We start from the raw sequence: 16,465 nt of genomic DNA, 5'->3' as shown, positions 1-16,465 counted from the left end.
GCAGGTTGGGGTCGCGTTTGCACGGGCGCTGCGTGGCTATTCGGAAATATGCAGTGGGATCTTGGCAATGGATCTACCTGCCAGTTAGAGGAACGCCGACTGCAGCTTCGTTTGAGCCACGGTTGGGCTCATTAGAACATATGCAGCAGCTGGGAGAGAGATTCTCCGGGATAATTGAATTCACAATGCCCTGCTCAGCTGTTCTGCACTGGATGTTTAAATAGGAAGGTTTTCATAGGGAGGGCTGATTGTTAGGGTTTTGCCCCCCTTAATTTAGCCTGATTTCTCCTTTTCCTGTCCACCCTGAGTTATGTAAGTGTGCAAATGGGGCCTCCCGAGGGCGGGGTGACGCTCCCGGCCTCAGGAAGGAAGAGATGGCCTATTTTCTGGGATAAAATATTCCGCCTCTTTTGACACGCTCTGCGAGTGCTGTGAGGGATGAGGGGGGCAGTGGCAGTATCCTGAGCTGGGCCTGTCCGAGCAGAGCCCTGGCTCCTGCTGCACTGGAATGGGACCTACTGAAGCTCTTTACTTGTGACTCACTCAGGATGTGAACCCACGTCTCCGTCTGTGAACGCCCTGACTGCTAGCCCTGTTCTGCCTCCCTCTCCTTCTGGGGCACTTTGTCCTGCACCTGACGCTCACCCCCTTGCCTGTCCTTTGGTGCAAATCATGGTAATGGCTGCACCCAAAGGCCCAGCTGGATGTTTGTACAATGCATGGGAAGAGCGGCCCAACCGCCTTTCACTCTCCTCTGACTCGCACTAATGGACAGGAGCACGCCTGCCGCGCCTGGTCTGCTCCGCTCGATTTCCACGCGTTGCTCCGCCTCTGGAAGTCTCGTGCTCAGTGGCACGTTCTGGAATGTTTCGTGCTCATTACTAACTGTACATCATCGTATGCCAAAAAAAAAGTGTTGGGGGGGGGGGGGCCTTGGATGGGGGAGCTTCTGTGCCAGGCTTGGGGTTCGTCTGGTAGTTTAAAACCAGAAAGGAGCTTTTCACAAACATCAGCGCAGCACGGCATAGCATTCATCCCCCAGCAGTTCAGGGAGGTCGCGCTGAATTTTCCTCTTCGTACGCTGTGCTTTAAATAAAATCTCTAGCAGCAGTCAGCGAATGAAAGCAGCTCTGACGCGTGGAGCAGTTGGAGGGAGATGATTAGGAAGCAGAAAGATGGCGTGATTTCTTTTTGTCACAGTTTAGCTTTTCCCTGAAGTGTAGTGTAAGCATCAAGGGAAAGCAAAACAATTCCAAGCCCTGTGAACCGCAGACAGGAGATGGAAACATCACCTCGGTGAGAGGCCATGAACGAAGGAGTGCAGGTGCGTGGCCCCTGCTGTGTGATTTACTGCACCAGAGAGTTGTGTAAAAGCAAGAATTTCAAACTCATTTGTTGGAGAGGGGCAAATTCCACCCTTAATTGGAGTCCATGCGCTGGGGCACGTATCTAGGACTACACACTCCCTTCAGTCTGCAGCCATCTCCCACGGATGGCACGGCAGGGGGGATTGCACAGACATCAAAGGTAGAATCTGACTTTCATGTAGTAACTGAGTTCCTAGTTATCATGGGGTATTTGTTCAATTCTTTGGTGTACTCAGCATCATTCTACTCAACATCGTTCAGCAGGAAGTCGACTCAGGTTAAGGCTGTTGCAATTTCTGCCTTTAGTTTCTCTTCTTTCTCTATCCTCCATCCTTTATTTCCTGCAGCAACTCCAAATTCCCACCCCCTTCTGCATCCAGTCTGCTCAGACAATCAGCTCTGGAAGTGTAATGCTGATATTTAAAGCACAGTCATTCAAACTGGGAGTCAACACACACAGGTTAATTTGGGGGCTGGGTTGTTCCAGCCCTGGGCTCGTGTTTCAGGCTGTGTCTTGTAGGACAGCCTGCAAAGGTGTGGCTCAGTTCACACTTGGAAGTTGGTTTTTCCACAGCCAGGAGGGCTCGACACACCTTTTGAAAGGAAAGCTTGGCTTCCGCAGAACGTGACTGTCCGTCTTGGCTCCCACGTGGGTGCCCGTTGCCATGGCATCTGTGCTCCTCCCACAGGTCAAGTGTGAGTGTGACCCGACTGTCTTACATTTCAGCTCTGATCCCGCTGCGGTGGTGTTTCCGTCCAGTTCTTTTGACTCCCCAGCTTGGGGGCTCCTCCTGAGGCCTGAGCGAGTGTCGCTCTCCTGGCCTCCCCAGCCTTTCACGTGTACCAGAGGAGTTTTCTTTTTTTATATTTGCTTCGTTAACGTCCTTAAAAGCATCTAAGCGCTTGGCTGAAATAGGTTTTGCTGTGTCTTCCTCTTTCCATCAGCCCATCGAAGGCTTTATTAGCGTGTGAATCACTGATGTCCATTTATTACCGTTCACAGTTACGTGCTCTGTCTCCTTCTACTGATCATCATTGTATGCTAAGGAGACCCCCAGGCCTAGGACGATGGTGTATATAGGGCTGTCTTAGGTACAGACAAGTCGTTGATGAGCTGCTTGGATTGTAAAAAGCTCCCGGCCTGGCATTCTCAGTCACAAGGCATGCTGGTGCTGCTCTGGTGCTAAGTCGGTGTGATCCTGCTCGTCCCATGTTTGTGTCTAAAGACGCTGGGGGACTTTCCTTTCCCTTTTGCTTCCCAGACTGGGGCAGGCAGTTGAAACTCCAGCCACCCCACCCCCAGCCAGCATGGCCCTGTCCATTGCTCTGCGCTCCAGCAGAAACTCAGACAGGCGTAGCTTTTAAACTGCAGCGCAGCAGCCGAGTAAGAGGTCACCTGCTAGCCCTGCTTGCCTTTCGTGCTGTGGCCCCTTCTCCTACTTGATCACGGCATAGGGGTCAGGGAATGCAGGTTCGAAGTACAAGGCCTGTTATGTGATTGCCATGTTCAGCAGGGCAGACTTCTGAGAACACCTGTGCTGTGTGCCTTCGCCTGCTAATTGCAGGGGAAGAGGCCTGGCGACCAGAACACATCGCCACTGAAGAGCAAAACCACTGCATCAGTTTTGAAAGTACAGCAAATGAGGGCACCGGTTGCCGTGTTCTGCAGTATAACAAGCTTATAATTCAGCGAGCTGCAATCCAGCTTCCATTCGGATAATCTCAGAAGGCCATTTTTACTCTGGCTGAAATCATCCGCCAGCTGTTCCCCTCTCCCCCCCGTTCATGTAATTGGCCCTCTGTTAGCAGGCAGAGCTTTGCGGGACTTACCACCCCTGATTTAGACAGAAAGCCACAAGACCACCTAAGCTGTTTTGGATGCCGGGAGCTGTGCTAACTGTGGGAGCCCCAGTTGCTATGGTTTATTCCATTTACTTTGCTTCCCACACTAGGGAAAAAATCCCAAGCAGCTACAGTGTGCTTTGTCCCATCATAGCAACCCCTTGCAGCAGCAGTAGAGTGAAGGGTCTGTTGGCGTGTGTGTGTGTGTGTTTGATTGGCTGATGGTTTTAAAATACCATGAGGAGGAAACATGTTTGATCAGTGCTGAGAATTCATCAGAATCGCATCATAACGTCCCACGTTAACATAGCAGGTTGGGAAAGCTCCAGAAATTCTCTTTAAACGTGGTGTGTGCAAGAGCCACAACGCTCCGGAAATGCAGCCACCTCTGGGGCGGAAGGCAGCAGTCTGGGGGCATGCAATGCAGTGCACAACAGTATGGGTCTGTGAAACTTCAGCTAAGGACACAGGGGCAAAACCCAGATCTTAGCTCTTTGTCATCCATGCAGGAAAGGCAGGACTGTTGGATTTTATGGTGTCATCGTGAACATCCACACGTGGATTGCTTGAAATGTGATTGATCAGTTAAGAATGAAGGGCCGAGCCATCCTAGCTGGGATTTGAACCCAGGATTCTAGGGAGTCGGTGTAGTTCAGCGGCTCCCCGTTGGTGATTGGCCTGGCTGATAAAGTAGCTTTGCTGTTCGTTAAATAACCTTGCCCCCCCCACTATTTTAACTCCCAGTAGGAATAGCCCGGTTGCGTGATGTCACTGGACAGCTTGAAGGCGGGTGATTGTATCTGGGGCGAGTTCAGGCCTTGGCTGGCTGGGCTGCAAGCTGAGTGCAGAGCGGAGTTCAGCGTCAGTGCAATTACTTACTGCTGTGCAGCGCCTTTCGTTAGTCTAACGAATCAGATGCAACCAAACCCGTGTCCCTGGAGCAGAGCGGAGGGAGTAGGTGAGCCATGCTGCAAGGACGGGCGAAGGGCTCCGGTCTCAGGAGCTTCCATTGGCGGATGGGGAGATCTGACCCACCCCCTCCCAGCAGTCTCAACAAAAAATGGAAGAGAGCACCCCCAAGTCCCCCTCCTGGGAGCTCCACGCAACCAGTCTGCCCGGCGGCCCCCACTCCTGCACTAAGGCAGCATGTGACAGTGGCTTTTCAGTGCGTCAGCTTGATGGGTGGCAGAAGGGTGCACCCCACTCCCAGTGCCTGAGCATCTGTGAGCGCTACTCCCGGCAGCGTCCCCCCCTGCGCCACCCTAGCCCAGTGCCCCCTAGCACAGGCTGGGGGGAGAAGCTTTGCGGTGTGTCCTGAGGGTCCTGGAATCTCTCCTGGCAGCCTGCGGAGGAAGGTGGCGAGCTAAGGGGCCCGTGCTAAGAATGCCTTGCCTCCAGCCCTTCTCCGTGCGTAGGTGACGGCTGGTGACTGGAGCCCTGCCGAGGAGCATGTCGCAGATAACCAGGACCCAAACTCTTCAGGGTTTTATCGTCAGCAGCATGGCCGTGCGCTTCGCTCAGACGCCAGCAGGCAACGGGTGCCGGTCTCGGAGCTCTGTTCCTCACCCACAGTGAGCAGCCTACCTCAGCGGGCGCCAGCCGCAGTTTGCCAGGGCTTTGAAGGCATGGCTCCACGCAAAATGTATGGCACCAGGCTCCCTCCAGGTGGGGAAAGCCTAGTAACCGTAGCAACGTTCACATCCACAAAGGAAGGCTGCGACCGTCCTGCCACGTGCAAGGGTTAGGAAGCACAGGCGCCTGCTGCGGGCGGAGGGCCCAGAATCCACCAGGACACCCAGGGTGCAAAGCTTGGAAACAGGCAGGCCCCATCAATGCAACCTCCGCTGCTCCTTCCATTGGCTCTCCACAGCCTCCGGCGTGCCTCCGTCTCCACTGAGCGCTGGGCACATCGTTCCACGACGCCTGGAGGGCCGGAAGCAATGAGGATGTAAACGGGGGTTCATCGGCCCATGGAAGGCACTGCAGCCCGCACCTCCTCGCCGACTCCTTCCCCCTCATACCCCACGGCCTTGGAGCTAGGGTGACCAGATGGCCCGATTTTATAGGGACGATCCCGATACTCAGGGCTTTGTCTTATATAGGCGCCTATTACCCCCCCCTCCCAATTTTTCACACCTGCTCTCTGGTCACCCTCCTTGGATCACACCTCGAACCAGAGGGCTGATGAGACAGAACCCCGCAGAAACCCACCTGAGCACGCTCTGAGCAATTGGCCCGGCCTCAAGAAGCTTTGTGATGTTAGTGCCCAGTCCGTGTGTGTGGTAGGGACCGACAGAGGTCCAGTATTGCACTCCCAACGAGCTCGGTTCAGAAAATTGAAGAGCAGCAGTTCCCGGGTCTCTGGTATATTATTAAAACCTTGCTTTTCTATTTCAGACCCAGCCAGGAGTGGGAAGGGGTGTGGTTGGGCGTCAGTGTTCCCGAATTCTGTTTCCAGCAGTTACCGAATCGCTGTGTGATCTTGAACGGACCTCTAGGGCTCTTTGTGTTCCCCCATCTATAAAATGGGGTGCTGGTGTCTGTGAAGCGCTTTGCAGCCGTTGGCTGAAGGGTGTGGGGTAAGCACACAGCAGCAATTGCCATTAACCATCTGTGTAGGCCAGAGAGCCCCGCCGAGGGTCGCTACAGAATGATCTGAACAGCCTGTGCTTGTAACGGTGAAATTACAACTTCCCACCATGGAGATTACGGGAGAAGCTGTCAGGGATTTGTGAGAGCACTGGGTTCAGTTCGCATTTTGTAAAACCTGCGGTTTGCTTTTTGAAGAAATTCCTCATGAAACTGAGGGAAGGAGAGACAAGTGGCTGTTGCCAGGCAAGTAATGCATGCAGGCATTGCGCAGACGTCCCCCGCATGGCTCTGTGTCAGTCTGAGCCTGTCCCACAGCTCCCTCTATCACTCCAGACCAGATCAGCTCCCCCCTGCCTGCCTGGGAATCTGATCGGAGGTGGGGTGTGGGTGGTGACAAGGCTGACCATGCCCTTCTGTGCACTTATCCCTTCAGGTTGGAGCCGGATGCAGCTCTCCAGGTGTGGGCCAGGATTGCTGGAACCCGCGGCACCGCTGAGATTTGGGTTTTTCCGTTGCTCTGAAGTGCTTGTTTTTGCAGCAGGCTGCAGGACACCGGCTTAGCTCAGCCCGCTGGGCCCGAGACTGATTTATTTAAAGAAAACGGAGCCCAACCGCACTGCATCACTGCAGTAGTGTTCCCTGTGTCCATCCATGCTGTCCTCCTGTCCGGCTCCGTTTGCACCTTTGGTTCTTCCCCAGCGCTGGACTGGCAACGCCCGTCCTTTAAAGCAGCACTTCTCACCTTTCCAAGCCAGAGCTGGCCTCTTGGTCCCCTCTCCCCAGCCGCCATGGACCGTCTCTGCTCCCTGGACTTGATTAATGGACTCTGGCCTGATCCCTGTGAGCAGATGGTGTGCTGCAGCTGGCCACCTTTCACCACCAGCTCTTGGGCTGCAGGCCGTGGGAGGCTGGGCTCGGAGCAAGCCCAGCTGTGCTGTGAATTTGAGCGCGCACAGCTGACGGGGCAGCAGTCTCACCCCAGGTCCAGTCCACAGGCTGGGCCCGAAGTTTATCACTGATGTAGGATGGGGTATGCGGTGAGGTAGGCTAGCGGACGGATATCCGTTCTGGCGGGTCTCAGGAGGTCAGGAACCACCAATTCACAAACAACGGCGCCTTTCTAGCTGATTCACGCTTAGCAAAGCTGCTCACCCGAAGGCTCTGGAATTTGGAGGCTCCTGATTCTTGGCATTTAAAGCCGTCTAGAAAGTCAGGGGGGAGAAGTTTGGCACATCCCTTTCCAGACGTTCCCTGTGCAGGTGGCAGGTTTTTGCCTTGGGTGTCCCAGCCGTGCTCCCCAGAGGGGAGGAGAGTAGGAGAACTGAGGGGCAGGGCTGTGACACACACTTTAGAGGTTTTCAGCTTCAACAATAATATCCCTTGGCGCATTCTGAGCTGAATTCCAGCTTTCTATCAACAGCTCCGCCTGACTGCTAGCAATGCGGTGACGGCAGCCTGCAGGGCATAACGCTTCTTGGGGGAAGCCCGCTTGCCTTTTGAGGGCTCTTGTCTCTGACCACCTCTGGTGCCAGTGTGCCATAAAGCCACTGCGTTTCTCTGCCTTCCTCCAGTGATATTTCTTCCTCGCCCTTTTGTGCCTCTTGGCGGATCTTCTGCTCACAGCTGCAGCCAGTTTCCAAAGGGATGCATTAGCTCGTTGCTCTGATTTCCGAGGGAACCAACTGGAGTTTTGCAGGCACCATGCAAAGCGAGCGCATGCTACCAAAGCAGAAGGGTGCCGTGTCTCTGCGAGGGAAGCACATGAAAGTCCCACGCGGCGGGAGCTCTGCTCAGTCAGAGGATTTGCTTTTGACTCTCAAGCGCTTGGCATTTGCGTGTTGAGCAATTAAGTTCAGATGCAGCCAGCAAAGACTGTTAGCATCAGGGAGCTGAAAGGGAAACCTTGGAGGGAATGTAGCCTTCCCGCCTTCTGCACGGAGCTGTCACCACCCCTGTCTTCGCAGGAGATCTGGGGCAAGCGGCAGGACTGCTGAGTGACCTCAGACCGGGCGTTCAGCCAGCAATCCGGAGAAGCAGGCTGCAGCCACCAAACGCCAGGGTCTACAAATCAACCCCGGTACTTTAGGCAGGGCGAGCTCTGGAGACGCTTGGGATCCCCATTGGCTCGGTGAAGCTTCTAGAGAGCAAAGCATTGCCAGCAGCATATGTCGCCTCCCCAGCCTCGTCTGTCTTGTGGCTGGTGCCAGCGCAGCCCTGCGGGAGGAACGTGAATTCTGAACAAGGTGTTTGTGTTTACCTGGCTGCTTGTTTTTAGAAACTCCCCTTTATTTTTACATAAACGGCTGACTTTGATTCAATACGAGTCGCTGTAGGAGAGGGGACCTGCTGACGGGGAAATCCACATTTCAGGCCTTCAGTAAAGCTGCTGATGGCACCAGCGGATCATTTCACAGCGCTTCTGGGGACTTAGTTAGGAACCTCTGCATCTGAATCTTATTAAATGCAACCCCAAACAGTTAAACATTCTGGATGAAAATTCTCCTTGCGCAAGCCCCAGGACATTCCCACATAAATCCCACTGTAATTCAGTCCCTTGTGCGTGCGCAGTAGTTTTAGAACGTCTGTTTTGGGGTGTTTTGTTGGTTTTTTTAACAATTTTGAGGTTTTATGTGGATGTCCAAAAATTGGATTGTGGGTGGGGTGGAGGGTTTCTCTCTATGTATTGTAACGAGCAGTCTCTTTGTAATGTTCCCCGGGTGCTTTAATGTAGTAGTGCATCAGACAGCGCTATGTCAGGGTGCTCTAGGGAACCTTTAGTGCACGCCAGCAGGGGCTGCGTGGAACGATGAATACCCAGCGCGTTAGCGCTCTTGAGAAGTCGCACCCTGTAGTCCAGCTCACTCTATGCAGACAAGCCCTCAGATACAAGCAAATGTTTCCAGGGTTTTCCAGTGTTTATCGGACAAACAGCAATTCAGTTTCTATATCAGAGGTTTTCTTGGTAAAAACCGAAAATCAGAAGCTCGAAGTCTTTGATGTTGTTTGTGGTGTTGACGTAGGGTGAACACCCGCTGCAGGCCCGGGCCAGCTGACTCGGGCAAAGGGGCTGTTTAACTGCGGTGTCGATGTTTGGGCTCCCATCCCACAGGGTCTAGAGCGTCTGCACCACAGTTAAACAGCCCCTTAGCCCAAGCCCCCGAGCCTGAGTGGGTTGGCATGGGCCAGCGGCGGGTGTCTAACTGCAGTGTACACAGACTCTCAGCAGACGAGCCGGGTGGCAAAGTTAAATGCTAGTGAAGTCGTGACTTTTGAGTCTTCTGACCCGAGTGTGTTCATGCAGAATTTATCATTGCGATGTCACAGGTGTTTTGCATTTCATTTCCCTTGGGTGGGGTGGGGTGGGGGAGGAGAGGGCAGTGAGGGCCCAGTCGAATGTGCGTGTGAGAGCCAGAGTGTTCTCGCTGCACCTCATTCAGCTTGCCCCATTGCAGCGTGAAGCCCTAGGATCAGACTGGCAGCCTGCGGAGAGGATACCGGCCAGGCCCTTGGCTGCCCGCTCCAAGGAAGGAAGGGAGATTTGGAGTGATCTGCAGGAGATTGTGTGCAGATACGTGTCTGTCTGGACATCGTTGCCTACTTACACTGGGGAGACCAATGCACAGCCCCTATTCATATAAATCCTCTGCATGCTCCAGATGCTTGTGCAGCTCCACATGCCGGGCTTCTCCCACTCTGAGTTAGAAACATAGAATCAGAGAAGATGAGGAGGGTTGGAAGGTAGTTCAGGAGGTATCTAGTCCAACCCCCTGCTCAGAGCAGGACAAACCCCAACTAAACCATCCCAGCCAGGGCTTTGTCAAGCTGGGCCTTAAAAACCTCCAAGGATGGAGAATCCCCCACCTCCCTAGGTAACCCATTCCAGTGCTTCACCACCCTCCTAGGGAAAAACGTTTTCCTAATATCCAACCTAGACCAACCCCACTGCAACTTGAGACCGTTGCTCCTAGTTCTGTCACCTGCCACCACCGAGAACAGCCTAGCTCCATCCTCCCTGGAACCCCCTTTCAGGTAGTTGAAGGCTGCTATCAAATCCCCCCTCATTCTCTTCTGCAGACTAAATAAGCCCAGTTCCCTCAGCCTCTCCTCATAAGTCATGTGCCTCGAGCCCCCGAATCATTTTTATTGCCCTCCACTGGACTCTCTCCAATTTGTCCACATCCTTTTCATAGTGGGGGGCCCAAAACTGGACACAGTACTCCAAATGTGGCCTCACCAGTGCCGAATAGAGGGGAACAATCACTTCCCGCGATCTGCTGGCAGTGCTCCTACTAATGCAGCCCAATATGCCGTTAGCCTTCTTGGCAACAAGGTCTCACTATTGACTCACATCTAGCTTCTCGTCCACTGTAACCCCCAGCTCCTTTTCCCCAGTTCTCTACTACCTGTCAGACTAAAGCATGCTGTAATAGACAGAGCAAGCCAAGGAGAATCAGGGAATAGCCCAGTGTGTCAGCCGTCCGTGTGCCAGCCCCTGATTTCACATCTATTTTTGATTGCATCCTTTTTTCACAAGTGCAATCACGTTTGTGCATGCCAATCAGTCCGTTGGCTGTCCACTCGGGCAGTTGCATATGGAAAACCAGGCTGGGGATGAGGACATGGTTCCTAGGACTGTGCTGAAGCTGCAGTGACATTGGGCTGGGATGAGGGAGTTAGGAGGCCGACAGCTGATTCAATCCAACAAAGGGAGCCGGGAGAAGGTGCCGAAGAGGCTGAAAGGCTGGGCAGGAGCTACTGGCCACCTGTGTCCCACACCACTTTTCACAATCCTGCAGATCAGAGTCTCACAGACACCTGACCTCGCACTGATCCCTGTGGCAATTACCACACCTGCTCACCTGGCCAAGTGACGACATAACAGAATGTAATATGTCCTTAGCTTCTTGGCATGAAACTTGGCATCTGGAAGCAACCACCAGTGGGGCAGAGTCCATAGTCTGGGAACCACAGAACATGGGAACTTGGCCACGCATTGGTGAGAGTTGCACCATTGCTAGCACGCCAGTCTTTTTCCAGTCACATCTGTGAGGGAGACGCCCAGCCACAGTAAACCACGGCTCTTGCTACTGGAGAAGGGCTAATGTTAGTCGTCATTCAGAAGCTGGGTTGCCCTTCTTTTACCTCACTCAGAATCAGCGTTCCAAACCGTGGACAGAGCCGTTGCTGCGTGAATGCAGAGGTCGAGCTCAAACAGCGTTTGGCATGTTCTTGCCGCTGATCCTCTGGGCTGCATGCCAGCAGCAGCCTTCCTCTGTAGCGCTCGCCGGAAAGCCATGCCCTGTCAGAGGTGGTGGACGTGTCTTGTCTTCCACTTCTCTTGTGCGCCAAAAGGCGTGTACAACCCTTCCGAAGCCAGGGCGCCTCAGACTTCGCCCAGCAGAGGTCATTGGAATTTGTAGCCAGCTGCCGTCACCCTCCACTTGAATACAGAGGTGGAGATTTCAGGTGCCGGTATAGAGCCCAGCCAGAGCGCTCTGGGGGAGCTGGAGCATTGCATGCTGGGACCTTTACTCTTTGTCCATCGCATCGCACACCACACAATCCAATGGCTGGAACTGAAGCTAGACACATTCAGACAGGAAATAAGGCGTTCATGTTCAACGGTGAGAGCCACTAACCACGGGAACGAATCACCAAAGGTCAAGCGTCTCCATCCCTGACCAGTTTTAAATCCAGGTTGGCTGTTCTTCTAAAAGCTCTGCTCTAGAAATTACTTTGGGGCAGTCCCATGGCCTATGTTATACAGGAGGTCAGAATAGATGACCATGGTGGTCCCTTCTGGCCTTGAAATCTGTGAATCTCTATTGAAAATGAAGGCAGGCACAGGTTGCATGGTAGAACTCCTCAGGCCACGTCTCATTTGGCCTCCCCTATTCTATAATTAGTTCCTTCTTTCATTTGCAACACATGGAACCAGGGGGCCGAGTGATCCGGAACCAGCTGGAGGAAGCAGGGATATGGTTTGTATGCCAGTTCAGGGTAGCCAGGTTGGAGCTTCGATCTAGCCACATGACCCCCCTGGCATTCCCAGCCTGCCTTCAGCTCCTGGAGCACCTCTCTGGAAGACGCACAGCGCCACCTCCCAAGTGCCATTGGGCATGTGGGAAAGTGGGCACAGCTGTTGCAGAACTAAACGCTTTCATGGGGGGGAAAAGAGAGAGCCACCTTAATTCCTCACTCTCCGCCTTCTCCTCCAAGACACACACGTGTGACACACTCCAGCAATGCTGCAGGGGAGGACGTTGACATGATGTGGGCATCATGATTTCAGCTTTCAGAAACTTTCCCACAGCCTCCGTTTCATGGCTCAGCCATTGTGCTCCAGGGCTGTTTGGGGGAAGGATCGGACCGCGAGGCCTCTCCGAATCCGGAGTAGTTCAGAGTTTGAAGCCAGGGCTCCATGTAGATGGTCTAAATACAAGTGGGACTGGGGTGGTTGTCATGGGAGGAACCGCTGCCCTAGGACGTTGGTCAGTCACTGCACCTGCTGCTGTGACGGTCTTTTCTCACCAGTCACCTGCCTGGAGGCCCGTTCAGACACACCAGAAGCCTGGAGCTTGTCTGCACTGGAGCGTTAGCTCGAGTTGTAGCTTAGCCCGGCTCCCGTCCACACACGCGTCTCTAGCTCAGGCTAAGTGGGCCTTTAAGCTCAAGCTGACTGGCCCGTCCAGAGGTCTGGGTTGTAGCTGACGCACCAGCTGGTAGCGCAGGGGGGACGCAGCTCATGCCTAGCAGAGGGCGCCGTTTTGTGAAGCGTTTGCATGGCAGCGGGTTAAGGTGATCGGAGATAAATGGCTGATTTCATCTGGTCTTGACATCTGTTTAAAAGCAAACTTCAGGAAGCAAGTCTGACGTGGGGGAGGGGCTGGGCCGTTGGTTTTGTTAAGCAGCCCTGTTCTCTGGTTTTTGGTTTGTTTTGTAGGAGGATCCTGTGTAATTTGTGAGCGTTACAAACCCCTACGCCCTAGGGTAGCTCGGAACCGTGTTCTGTAGACAGTGCTCCGAGCCTTTTGTGTGAAAGCAGGTCCTGGGCCTCTGTGCCAGGGAGCTGCTGCTGCTTGTAGCTCTCAGCACTCTGTCCAGTCCAGGCGCTCACCTGCGCAACCAGACGCCAAGGTTGCCAGCAACAGAATAGGTGCTATGGCGAGGATCCAAGAGAGGTTAAAGAAGTCTCCTAAGGGTGCGTCTACACTTGGTTCAGCAGCGTTTGGTGTACATACCCGTATAGCCACCTGACCACAGGTGTAAGTAGCAGTGTGTGGTGAGGCATGGCTTCGGCAAGTAAAGACATGCCTGAACAGTGTGGGTATGGACCCCAGTACGCAGCCTACACGGCTCTCTGCTCAACCTCCCGGTCCCTGCTGGAGCCCTTTCCTGACGTTGGCAGCGGGGAGAGGCTCTGGCACTTGGGAGGTGGTGAGGAAAGGCTGTGGCTACGCACCGCAGTGTGGAGACGTGCACTTTTCACTGTGACATGTAGCTACACGAATGCTATGTGCCACCACCAGTGGCATGTAACGTAGATGTCCCCTAATTGCCATTTCCCAGGGGCACTGGTGGTCAGAGGTCTCCCAATGCTAAATGCCGGTGGATGGCAAGCAATTTAGATGAGTCTCCTAGATGATTGGCTGGTTGGGACGCGTGAATGCAGACTTCTTCCAGGTACCTGTTTCTGTTCCCTTTCCTCAAGTTCCTGGCTTTGTGGGGGGCAGGTTTTCCCTGTCTTTGTCGCACATCTGGGCCAGACGTCCCGTCAAGCTACCCACAGCACATCCACTGGCCATGTTTCCTTCACTGCAGCCACCTGCCTCCTCTGACATTTTAGAGTCTTCCTTTTCCAGCAGATAAAGGTACACTAGAAAATAGATTTGCATTATCTCCTTTTTACTCCTCTCGCTTCTGCTTCTCATGTGATCTTCAGTTTCTTCCCAAATTTCAGAGCCCGTTTCATGACTGGGGAGCGGGCTTGGTTTAGGAGCTTGATCCGAAGTCTCCCCTGGACATCAGTAGGTTTGGATCAGGCCCTAGGGGAGCAGTCGTCCTTCCTGTGGTTCTGCTTAGCCTCCAAGCCCATTAGCCACCGTGTTAGCCACTGCCTCAGAAATGCCTGAGATAGCTGGCGAGGAAGATGGCCGCCTTCCCAATGCATGGTCTCTCTTGCTGAGTCGATGTATCTGCCAGTCCTGCCCTCTGGGTAACTCTGAGCTGATTCTCGCTGGCAGCTGCCACACACAAGCAGTGAAACAAAGTGAGCAGCTCTGATTATAATGTATAAAAACGCCCCAAACCGAGCCGTGAGGCACAGTCACAATGGAGTCCCTAGAAATACAGATGGAAGGAATTTCCGTGTTTGACCGTAAAGCCCTCCCTGCACATCAACACTGAACACATCTACCTGAACGCAGGCCTGCGCGTTTAAAGCGAGGGGCTTTGTTTACAACGTCCAGGAGGTTCAACACATCTGGGGGAAGTTCTGGCATCCAGGGCTCTGCACTGAAAGCCTCCCACTTCAAACAGCTACTGGACCTGTGAACTCAGACTTCCCAGTTAATCTCGGCTCCTGGGGAAAATCCTCAGGAAACGCCCTGGGGGGATGCATCCCCCATCTGAGAACCGTGGCTCGCCGCTCTCGGAAGCGTGACAGCATCTGTGAAATGTTTTGTTAGTGATCAGTTGTTACACTGCACTGACAGAGCCTCGAGTTGGGACTTGGCATAATACAGTCTGTCCCGTCATCAGCCAGTCGGGTTCCTCCTTTCATAAAGCCTCTGTAGTATATTAGAGGTGGGTGAAAGCGCTGGTTCAAGGCTCCTACTGCCCCTCCTGGTTGGGCTGTGTCTGAGCAGGGCTGCTTTGCGCACACTCGTGATTTGGTCGGAAAAGCTGAGTGGCATTGGGAGAAGTGGCCAACTAGCACAGCGTGCTGTTTGGAAGTGTGTGAAACAAGTTTTGAAGTTCCTCAGTGAGTGCATCTGTAATTCTGCTTATGCTAATTATGCTGAGAGGGAACTGCAGCAGGTCATTGGAAATAAACAGCTTAAGAGTCTATAAAGACAGAAAAGGTGGTGCAAGGAAACCTACCAGAACAAATTAGTGGTTTTAAAATCTGAAAAAAAGCAGCTGAGATATTAATCTCTGAACCGAAACCCTTAGCTCGTTTTAGCAAGTGGCTTCTGCTTGTCATCTAATCCCTATGGAACATGGGAAACACGGACCCAGAGCTGTTCTCTGTGCTTTGTAATAAGAGGAAATTAACCAGAGCAAGTGAATAAAACACATACATAAGGAGCTGTGTATGCACTGTCTCTAATTGCTTTTTTATATTACCTCTTCCTCCAACTTCTGAGAAGAAGCCGGTTTGTTGGCTGCGTATGCAAAGCCACGCTAAAAATACCCCAGCGAGGCTTTGAACCTGCGTGTTCAAAGATCATTGTGCGCATCACCTTCTATTGCTTTGAACAGTTTCTAACGGGGACGCTGCTCCGCCAAGCTGAATTTATGCATTTGGGATTCATGTGAAATTGAACACAGCTCAGAATCACAGAATCTAATTTCCCTGTGTGCGAAGATGTGGGCTGTGTGGGCTTTTTCCCCCCCTTCCCCACTATTCAGCATTTTCAGATTGCACTGTTCTTATACTGCCAGGTCAGAACCACCTTCCTTCCTTCTGAGGCGCTCAGAGTGCCTGGTGCTCTGCTGAGCCTTATTCAAAATCCAATCAGAGAGAGCAGCTTTGCAAACGTTGGATGTCCTGCTGGAGCTCAGGAGCGCTACATCCTCACGGGGATTTTCAGGCTATGGAGCAATGAGACCTTGGAGCTCTGCAGCAAGCACAGTGGAGGCAACATCTACCACATGGGCCCTGCCGATTCCTATCTGGGATCTCAGGGAAAGGGAGATGGGGACGAAAATGGATGCATACTCAGCATCTCCCTGTCCCCGAGAGAGAGAAATCCTCCTATACTGAGTCTCCAAAAGCACTGACTAGAGGTGGCTCGTCCTGCTGGCCAAGGAGGTTTGGAGGTGGATCTGCTTGGAGCCAGTCACCGTAGCATGTAGGGGTTCTGGAGCCTGGGCCCCAACTCTAGATTTCCCCATTTAGCAGCTCCATGCACTGCCACTTGCCCATCTGCAGGGCCCAAGAGAAGGGCACTTTGAATCTGAAGCCCACATTTTTTATTCTCTGCATCCTTTCGGAGGGAATGGATGTAGTGTCAGCAAGGAGTCACCTTTATCGAAATGCCAGGCATGCAGCCAACAGAATAATCTCACTTGGTCCATCAGCAATAAAACGCCTTGGCTCTGTCCTCCCTGTCCATCCAGACTCAGAAGCTGTGCAGTTAGGAGATGCTCATCTCTGACAGCAGGGAGACGCTACCTTGGTCAGCCTGTACAGGTCTATTGGTAGGCGTTTGTTGGGTGCTCATCACTGTATCTGAGGGGAAAGAAGCTGACGGAAGAGCCAGAAATAGAAACTGACTTCCTGATTCCCAGGCCAGTGCCACAACCTCAGGACCAGCCTTCCTCCTTTTTGAAGTGCAAACATCGTAACTGGCCATGGAGAGAATCCTGTGTGCAGCGTCCCTCCTGAAGAAGCATCAGGGCTGAGTCCTCCGAATGGCTGGTAGCTGGAAACCCAAACG

At 53.1% G+C, this 16,465-nt stretch overlaps 1 protein-coding gene across 4 annotated transcripts in view; it reads left to right on the top strand.

Annotated features, from left to right (window-relative positions):
* Positions 1-16,465, top strand: part of ARMH3 (armadillo like helical domain containing 3) — a 156,781-nt gene that overhangs the window by 121,562 nt on the left and 18,754 nt on the right. The window lies entirely within an intron of this gene.

The sequence above is a fragment of the Emydura macquarii genome, unplaced genomic scaffold (genome assembly GCF_026122565.2).
Source record: "Emydura macquarii macquarii isolate MOO-44397 ecotype Brisbane River unplaced genomic scaffold, CSIRO-AGI_Emac_v2 contig_3692, whole genome shotgun sequence".
Taxonomy (NCBI): Eukaryota; Metazoa; Chordata; order Testudines; family Chelidae; genus Emydura; species Emydura macquarii.
The sequence above is the reverse complement of the archived record's forward strand: the minus strand, read 5'-3'. Positions and strand labels throughout refer to the sequence as shown.